The sequence below is a fragment of the Calidris pugnax genome, unplaced genomic scaffold, assembly GCF_001431845.1.
Source record: "Calidris pugnax isolate Ruff unplaced genomic scaffold, ASM143184v1 scaffold377, whole genome shotgun sequence".
Taxonomy (NCBI): domain Eukaryota; kingdom Metazoa; phylum Chordata; class Aves; order Charadriiformes; family Scolopacidae; genus Calidris; species Calidris pugnax.
Window position 1 is genome coordinate 113,941 of NW_015091128.1, and position 9,401 is coordinate 123,341.

A 9,401-nucleotide genomic window follows, 5' to 3' on the forward strand; every position below is an offset into this window, starting at 1 on the left:
TGGGAGCACTCCAACATGATGCAGAACACACTCAATTTCATTACCAAAGCTACATGTAGCCATCCTTTCTTCCTTGCAACACTAGCCATTTAATAACATTTTAGAGGGTGAACTTGCTTAACAGAAAGCAGTTTCTGATACTTAGCCTAATTCATTTGCTCTTTATATGCTGAATGACAACAGAGGGCTTTTTAGAGGAGTCCAGAGTGCAATGTATTCTTTCTAGGTTAAGTTTTCCTGATTTATTACACACTTTACTCCCAATGCATATGAATGAACTGGAATCTCAAAGACATCATGTCTGATCAGAAGCAGACAAAAAATACACAAGCTGGAACATGAAGTAAAGATGCTTTATTAAATTGTACCTACTCAGACCAGTGCTGTATCACTGACTTCACAATGCAAACTATACCAATGAAAATCAATTTTCATATGTGTTTTCAAATCAGTGACAATTTCAAAAATGTAAACAGAGAATTCAAGTTTCTATAAGGTGTATGGAGCTATCAGCCATAACCATACCGGACCAGTCACTGAAGAATTGCAATGAACTCTTTATTTGGATATTATTAAATATAAATTTTGACCTTACAGAAACCAGTTGTTAAGAGTGCGTCATGTGAAGTGTTATCTCTTAAAATACCAGAGTTCTGAGGACTGGAATGAAGCTTTATTTGCATGTTAGACCACAAATGTGGAATTAATTTAGGTGGTTAAGTGTGTAAAAACTTTATAATTTAGGGGTACCATACCAAAATAGCTCTTCCACACAATAACCACTTTAATTCAGTATCTGCTTTTGCTTACTTTGACCTCCATGGGTAACAGTGACAGCTGATTAAGGATGAGCTTCTACAAGCCTTGCTTTGAGTAGGGCATCCAGTCCGTCTACTCAAACATCTTCTGTGGGGTGACCTCACCAGCCAAGGGTGGGTTTTGTGACTGCCACAGCATGGCCCGCAGAAGTCTGTCACATTAATGTTGCTTTCTTTTGAAACTGCATGGTCTGAAATAAATCCTAGGAGGAAAGTATTTAATTCCAGCAATGCTTTCCATACTAAAAGCCCTTCCAGGAAAGAACGCTGCTATACCAACAGGACTTTGCCAGTACAGCCTTGAAGTGACAGATTAGTTTCACTCTGTGCTGTCTGATGGGCTTGAATGGGAGTAAAAGCAAAGAGAAGGACTACACCACAAGTGGCTGGCTTTTTACGTTCTTCACTGAAGTTTCACCCCTGGAAGACTTCCATGTTCAGCACACTCTGTTTAAAGTTGACACAAACATTTCTGCCTGCCTCGGAGACAAGGATCGGAGTTAAAGATCAAGTCTAACAGTGGCACAGAAGGGTATTAAGTTAGGATTTCGAGGGTAAAATGAAACAGGTACCAAGGCCCAAACGCATGGCTGATCCCTGCTACCTACCCACTAAGTACAGGTGCCAAGCTCCTTTGTAAAATCACATTTTCCATAATCTGCAGAAATACTTGTTTGGTGATATAGTGTATTTACATGCCATTTTCAAATGAAACCTTGTGGGCCACTGCACCAGACATTCCCACACTCTCACACCAAATGATGGAGTAAACTTACTGTTATAGAGAAAAATACGACACACTAAATGAACTCTACTGGCAGGAATCCAATGTCTATCGTAATTGCTTGAACTAAGGAGCCAATATCACAAAATAAGCATCATCAATTCCACTAAAGTAAGGACTGCTGAGTTACTATGCAACCAACTCTCTTTATATCTCTTGTTTGTGCTACCTTCTTTGCATTCTTGGCTCCTCTCCATATTAGCATTATAAACTGATTACAGCATAGCTTATTTTGAATTCTCTATAGTAATTGTCTTTTTCGTTACACCTCTTTCTCTTTATGTTGTCTAACCTCTCCTACACACCTCTTTCTCCATTTTTTCCTCTCTATGCATAGCCTGGACACTTCAGTATTACCAATCTATTGCCCCAAAGGCACTGGGAATTTTGACAGACACAAAACTAATCCTAAACAAAACACTAGTAGTAAAGATTAAGCCACCTTCTCGGCAAAGGCAATCAATTATCTCATCCGGTCATTCTAAGGCAGCACTACTTAGCCTACACTAAATTTCTTTCCAACTACTCCTGCCCCTAATTCCAGTACTGTATTTTTTCCGTAGGAATTTCAGATGTTTTTGCTGCTGTGTAAAGCTCCTAAGACTCAGGCTATAAGGCTAACTTGATGGTTGTGGATTGCACATCTACCAAAGAGATTCGACAAGCAGCTGTGCCCACTACTAAATTTCTTTCCAACTTACTCTCGTCCCTAATTCCAGTACTGTATTTTTTCTGTAGGAATTTCAGATGGTTTTGCTGCTGCGTAAAGCTCCAAAGACTCAGGCTATAAGGCTAACTTGATGGTTGTGGGTTGCACATCTACCAAAAAGATTCGACAAGCAGCTGTGCCCACAGATAAATCCTCAGTTGGTAGGTGCTAGCTCCGACTCATAATAGTTAAGAAAACATGACAGGAGGCAAAACAGGATTTAATAACTCCCTGGTCTGTCTGCAAGGCACATTTTCTATAGAAGTGATTATAATTTCTTTACATCCACAAGGATTATGAATGATTTCAGATTCTGCCAACAGTAAGACTTACCAATAGCATTTTAGAACTACCCTGAGAGCTGATTTTAAGTACTGCAACAGACTAATAACATATAACCATTTCTTCCCTACTTAGTAATTTATAAAATGTAAAACATTTTGCAGAACGTTCAGTGGATATACAGTAATTATACCAACTGTTCTATTTTCCTGGTTCCTCACATCAATTCTTCATGAAGTAGGAAGGAGACTTAAATTGTGTCTCATAATTGTGTGTGTGATGTGGGCAGGCTATAATATGTTCACAAGAATGCTGTCACTAGCCTACCAAACTACCTTGTTCACTTAAAATAGATTTCAATTTAGATGCAAAGTAATTTCAACAGCTTGGAGCCATTAGAAGTTTACTGGAAGCCGGCTATAAGCACTCTCAAGGGGGTGGGGAGTTCCCCATCCAGAACACATGTGATCAGTGATTTATTCCCAGGACCACTGTATCCCATAGCACTTACTAGAGTGGCAAAACAAACAAGTCTAATCACAAAGTTAAAGCATTTTTTTCCTCATATAATTATTTCTTCTTCAACTGTGAAACTGCAGGGAAACTAATGCTGTTGTCAATTTGCTGAAATGCATTTGTCTAAACAACTTTTAATGTAACAAGGCACTGTACCCACATAATTATTTGATACCAGAAACTGCCATACATCACTGTCTAAGACGGCGACATCCTTTGCCTCAGCAATTATTTTCTTCCAAGTCAGATGCAACTTGAAATTTAACAGGAGTAAAAGCTCGTCGTAGGCAGAACAGCCCTGTTTCAGGGTAGTTCCTTAGAAAAAGTACATGCAGGGATGTCAGGGCATGATTGAACGGAAGTTAAGAACACAATTCTTCTTACTGAAGTCAGTCTGAACACAGAAGACATGTGCAAGGTCTCCAACAACACTTACTCAACACTCTTGTGTTCCTCCTTGGTTGCTTTTAGCCAGCACCACCTTATCCTCACAGCCACATCTCTCCCTGTTGTCATCTCCCCCCGTCTCCCTCCCAAACAGCCTACTATTTCTATGGATTATTTATGCAAAGAGTGCATGCCCACAAGTGACACAGTTTACGACAAACGCACAGCTACGAGACATTCCAGCTTTCTCTTTCATAGCTAAAGATCCTCTCCTTGAGGTCTAAAAAAAAAAAAATTAACACAGACAAGATTATTTCAACACTGCCAAAGTGGCTGCAACTCAACATGTTTCACCTCAAAATGTTAGATTTTTTTTCCCCCGCTCTCAAATTCAGAAGAACATAACGAAGTGAAGACTGAGATAAAGAAATTTGCGATAATAAAGGAGTACATTCACTATTTAGCATCACAGCTTATTTAACCCCACAGTCGACCTCTCACGCAGTGGCCTGAAGGCACTTTTTAAAATCTTTTTGTGCAACAGAAGGTCACATTCCCCCATTCTTACTAAAAAACAACAACAGCAGCAAGAAGGTGAACATCACAAGCACTGGTAATCCCTATAGCTTCTACCATTTGGAGGCTTCCACAAAAAATGTTTGACAAGCTCTCACAAGCACAGACTGAAGGGTTTACATATCATGCACTTGTGCTTCATTCTATTAAGAATGCTCACAATTTGCCAAGATTTAAATGTTGAAGTACATGCTATTAGATGAATAGGTTGGCTGAGAAGAAGAGGATTTTTAATTAAGAATCTGATTATAATCACTATTAATTATCCTAATAACTAACAGAACACCAATATCTTCTCCTAGTCCATACAGCCGCTCTCCCAGGCGCTCCCTTCTCTTTTCAGTTTAACTTTCATTGGAAAAGACAAAGAAGGAGTGATAGCTTTTTGTGCAGACCTCTCCATAACCCATCTCCAGACACTGAAATGCCAGCAGAGGTACAGATCACATCCAGTCGTGGGAGCTCAATGGTTTGCGCTGCAGAATGCAAAGCCCCTTTCCAAAGAGAATTGGAAACGCAAGCTTGAAACAAAAAACATTAGGGTCATTTTGAGTCTGAAAAGAAACATTTTGGCAGCCTTTCTAATAGAGATTTGCTACCAAGCAGGCACACAGAGCATGCATAAAAAACCCTCTCTCTCCAGGTGACTCTTGGGATACGTGTGGCCCACTTAACATCTTCATTTTTAAAGAGACTCAATGAAGGAAAAGGAGCTGAAGCTATTAGCTTCCATTTAAAAGAAACCCCGAAGTAAGCACCAAATTATTTACCTAACCAAGTCGGTGAGCACTGAAAGGCTCTATTATTTAGGGAACTTGACAGGCACACTTTTATACTTCTCCCTTTTGTGGCCAGGCAGTGCACAAGCAGTATTAGTTACCAGCAACGCCTTTTAAACGTGCACCCCGCCAGAGCGAGGAGAACCACCAGCAATTACACGTTACAGAAAGGCTGCTCTTACTCATCCCCGGACTGCAACACACACACACACACCGAGGGAGACGCTCGACACCCGGCCGCTGACACGGCCGCCGCCGCCGCTCCCTCCCAGCCCGGGGGACGAGAGAAGGGGGCCCGGGGAATGAAAGAGAGAGAGGGAACCCCCATCTCCTTCCCCCGAGGCGCGGCCCCTTTGTTCGGGGGTGAAGGCGCTGCCGCGGCCGCGCTCCGCCTTCCCTCCTTCCCTCCCTCCCTCCGCAGGTGCGGGCGGTGCCCGCGGTCACCCCGCGCCCTCAGGACGCGGCGGCGGGGACGCCGCACCTGCCTCCCGCCCGCAACAGGAGGCGGCCGGACCCCGCCGCACCCCGAACCCCCGAAGGTGGTGGCGATGGTGGAGGGAGTGGGGAGGGGCTCCGCCGCCCCCCGCCAATCTTTGGAACACACACACCTTCTCATTTTCAAAGATGAAGTGACAATTTCTTTCCCTTTTATAGGCAGAGGAATATATCCTGTTAGTTTTCAGGACTTTGGGATGGAAGAACCAATGCATTTGGTGATGGAAATCACCTCTCAGAGCCCTTACCCTAAGAAATTCAGGAGTCAATCCCCACTAATATCTTACCCTAGAACATTACAGCAAAGCTGCTTTTTTTTGTTCTGAACTGTACCAGAAGATCTGCAGTTTCTCAAAATCTATAGCAGATAAATGCTGAAAGCCCCTCCAGCAGCCTTTGTGGTGCTGGTGTTACCCAGGGCGTTGCAATCTATTTCTTGAACAGGGCTCAATCAGTGCTTCTGTAGGCGGAAGGCTTCAGAAACTGTCACAGCACAGCACCTCTGTTTTATCTTGCTCTTAATTTAACTCTGCAAATCTTCCGGCGGAGCGCGCGCGCGCGCGCGGCCCCGCCTCCCCCCCACCCCTCCCCGCGCTTCTCAGTCTCGCGCTCCCGCCTGGGCGGGGCCGGGCCGGGCCGCTGAGGCGAGGGCCGTTGAGGGGAGGCGTTGGGCCTGTGTGGCGGCCGGTAACGGCCCCCGGGGAGCCCAAACTGCCTTCGCCCCCCGGGAAGCCAAGCTCCGAGAGTAGGCTCAGAGCCTGTTGGTGGCGGAGGCTGCGCTCCCCAAGCAGGGGACCCGGCCCCCAGCCTGGTTGTGGCCGCTCATCCCAGCGGCGTGTTAACCCTGGAACCTAATGGTGGCAGAGCGTCAGCTTCTCCGCCTCAGATTCGGCCGAATCCGTTAAGCCAGGCAGTGAGGGAACACATCGTAGCTTCATGTCCGCTCCTCCTTCCCCCTCCTCCCCCCTCAACTAATCCCCGATCTGGCGAATAGATGAGGCCATGTTCTGCCATGGTAAGGAGATAAGTTCCTGACATCTGGCGCTAGATTTATAAACACAATTATTTTTAGTGGTGAAAGCAGAACATGAGCTTGCCTCAAGGGACAAGTACAAGCTGAGGAAACGTTTAATATACTGAGTTTAAGAAGAATTATCACTGGCAGAAGGGAGTGTGAAGCACTGAGATTGTGAGGGGTTTTTTTTCTAGTCATGGACCAATCCATGTATGAAGGGTTTTATAGATGCCAAACAAAACAAGGAGATACGAGAAGAGTTTCCATGTTAATAACAATAATTCAAGTAATAATAATGACGCCTTGACAACTGTATCTTTCACTGTTAAATTATTTACTCCAGTGGGAGCGTTCTGTAAACACAGCATGACTTAAACTCCTAACTTAAGTGATGTAACCTAGGCATAATATAGCAATTGGCAGCTTAGTTTTTGTTTATCAGTCTGTAACCATTCAGGAATGACACAAATTGTTTCGGTCCTTGCCCTCCGCCTCACAGTTACTTCACTGAAGGTAGTTTCTAAATTTGGAAATTCCAGTTTTTATCACCTCAGCCAGAAATTGTTGAGCTCGGTTTTTGCATCACGCAGCTGTTGCACTCTATTTGCAAAGGAGGTACACTTTAAAAATCTTCTTTGTTGTTCTCTGTGCTCAGTTTTCTGCAATTTTTGACATCTTAGGCGTTTAGACAGTGTTTAGCCCATCTCCCTCTAGGATTTAGTTTTGTTGGTCTCACATTTCAATATGAGCTAATTTTTGCATATTCCACAGAGTTTAAGAAACCAAGAGCAATAAATGAGCACTCCAGATGCAGTTCCTCCAGATGATAATACTGAAATGTGTTCATTTACACAAAGAAATGTTGGATTCTGTTAAGTGAAGGGGGGACAAAAAGACGGGGGGGGGGAGAAAAGCTGGTAATACTGAGTCAGCAGAACAGCCAAAATAAGACACAAAACATTTTGGATATTTCAAGACAGGGAAAAATTTGCATGCTAGCTATGATTTGCCTTTTCATAAGACTGAAAATGTTGGCAGAGTCTTAGCGTGACCCTGCACACGTATTGAGTAAGGGCTTTTCAAGAATTCCTGGTCCAACTTCTGCAGCCCTTTGAGTATATATAGTGTGTTCCTTCTATAGTGTATGTATTCCGGAACCCGTCTGTTGGAAGAGTGGCTGAGTCATAGTTAAGGTGTCATTAATACTGTGGTCTGCAGCATTTCAATGCTTCAGCTGTGGTTTGGGCCAGGCTGGCCGCTGAACTGACAGCTTCCTAGTGCACAGAGGAGCCAAGAATGATTATTCGCCGTCTTCAGCACCTCCATTCAATCATGCCCTGAAATTGATTTAAATATCATTAGTTGCGGAAAAGGTGTCACTGGTGGTTGACAAAATGCACACTCCTGTTCTCCCTCTCTTGTTCCCTTCACCTCTTCTTGACCAGTAACTGCACCCCTTCCCTTCACATTGTGTGGAAGGGAAGCTCTGCTGCTGGAGTCAACCAAGGCTTTGTATTGATTTTGATAGTGGTTTGTATCATGCCTAAAAAGTACCAAAGACATTCTTTTGGTCACTAGTGTTCAGATCAGGAACGCGCCTCTGAAACTAAGCTCTGATTGTCCTGGTTTACTCTGCTTTGATTTGCACTGTAGAGTGGTCTTGGAGGAACTTCTCTACTTTGGGGGTGGCAGAGCCCTGGAAGAGGCTGCCCAGGGAGGTGGTGGAGTCTCCTTCTCTGGAGACATTCAAACCCACCTGGACACGTTCCTGTGCAACCTGCTCTGGGTGGACCTGCTTTGGCAGGGGGTTGGACTAGATGATCTCCAGAGGTCCCTTCCAATCCCATGTCATTCTGTGATTCTGTGAAACTGGATTTGTGCAGGATGGGACATTGAGAAGCACTACAGGAGGGTGCCTCAGGCACTTCCACTGCTAAAGGACATTCTGTCCCAGACCAGACTAGAACTAGGCCAAAGTAACCTCTCCCCCTGTAATACAGATAGTGTGGTTGCCAGGACCTTGACACCAACTCTTTCACTCTATGGACATGCCCATTTTGCACCATGCTGCTTATTGACGGTCATGGCCTTGGTCCTTTTGATCTCCCTTTAGAACTATCTTGTTTAAGAAAACACAGGTCATTTTACTTTGAATTTTTGTCCCATGGCCCAAGCTGCATATCATAAGGCAATAAAAAACAGTTTATAATACACCCCCTCATCCTCTGTTTGTGAAACATCCCCTGGCACTTTGCCTAAACCAAGTGGAAAAAAATAAGCTCTCTAACCCGTAGGTGACAAAAGTATTTCCATGAAAATACATTCTATTAATACTTCCTATTCAGTCGCTAACAAGTGACCATAGTGAGAGCGCCTCTGTAGCACCCGTGATGTTTTAGGGCATGACTCTGGCTCCTCAGGGTAAGAGAGCAACTGGTCAGAGGAGTGTAGGTATTTCAACTATTCCACTCCATCCACTACAGGAACGTAGGGTTGGGCAGCCCAAGGTAGCAGCAAGTTTGAATTGCTCACTGCTGCCTGGTGTTTAAATGCTACAGCAGGCACCTAAAACCATATAGAGAGTGCATATGTATTCCCATTTGCAATGTGGCCCTAAGGATGTATGTAATGATTGTCCTTTGTTATGTATTAGTATATGTGCCAGTACAGCTCTGCACATAAAACACTTGCAGAGAAAAATTGCAAAGTGTGATTAGACAGAGATGTAATGAATTGTGTGCTTGTAGTAGTCACATTGTGTACCATAATACAGCTAAGAAATCAGTTAATACTGACAGGAATTTCATTATTTTAAAAAGGTAAAGCTACGGTGGACGTGTCAGACAAAACATGTCCTAATCTTTGGGAAAAACATTGATGACCAACTTCCTTTCCCAGGGAACAAAAAATACTTGTTCCCTTTACTTTAGCGCACTTTATATAGCACACAATATATATCTAAATTATACATAATTTAACACTGTGATTTTCTTATATTTCTCTTGACATGAATGAATGAACCACATTCTTTGGCAAACCA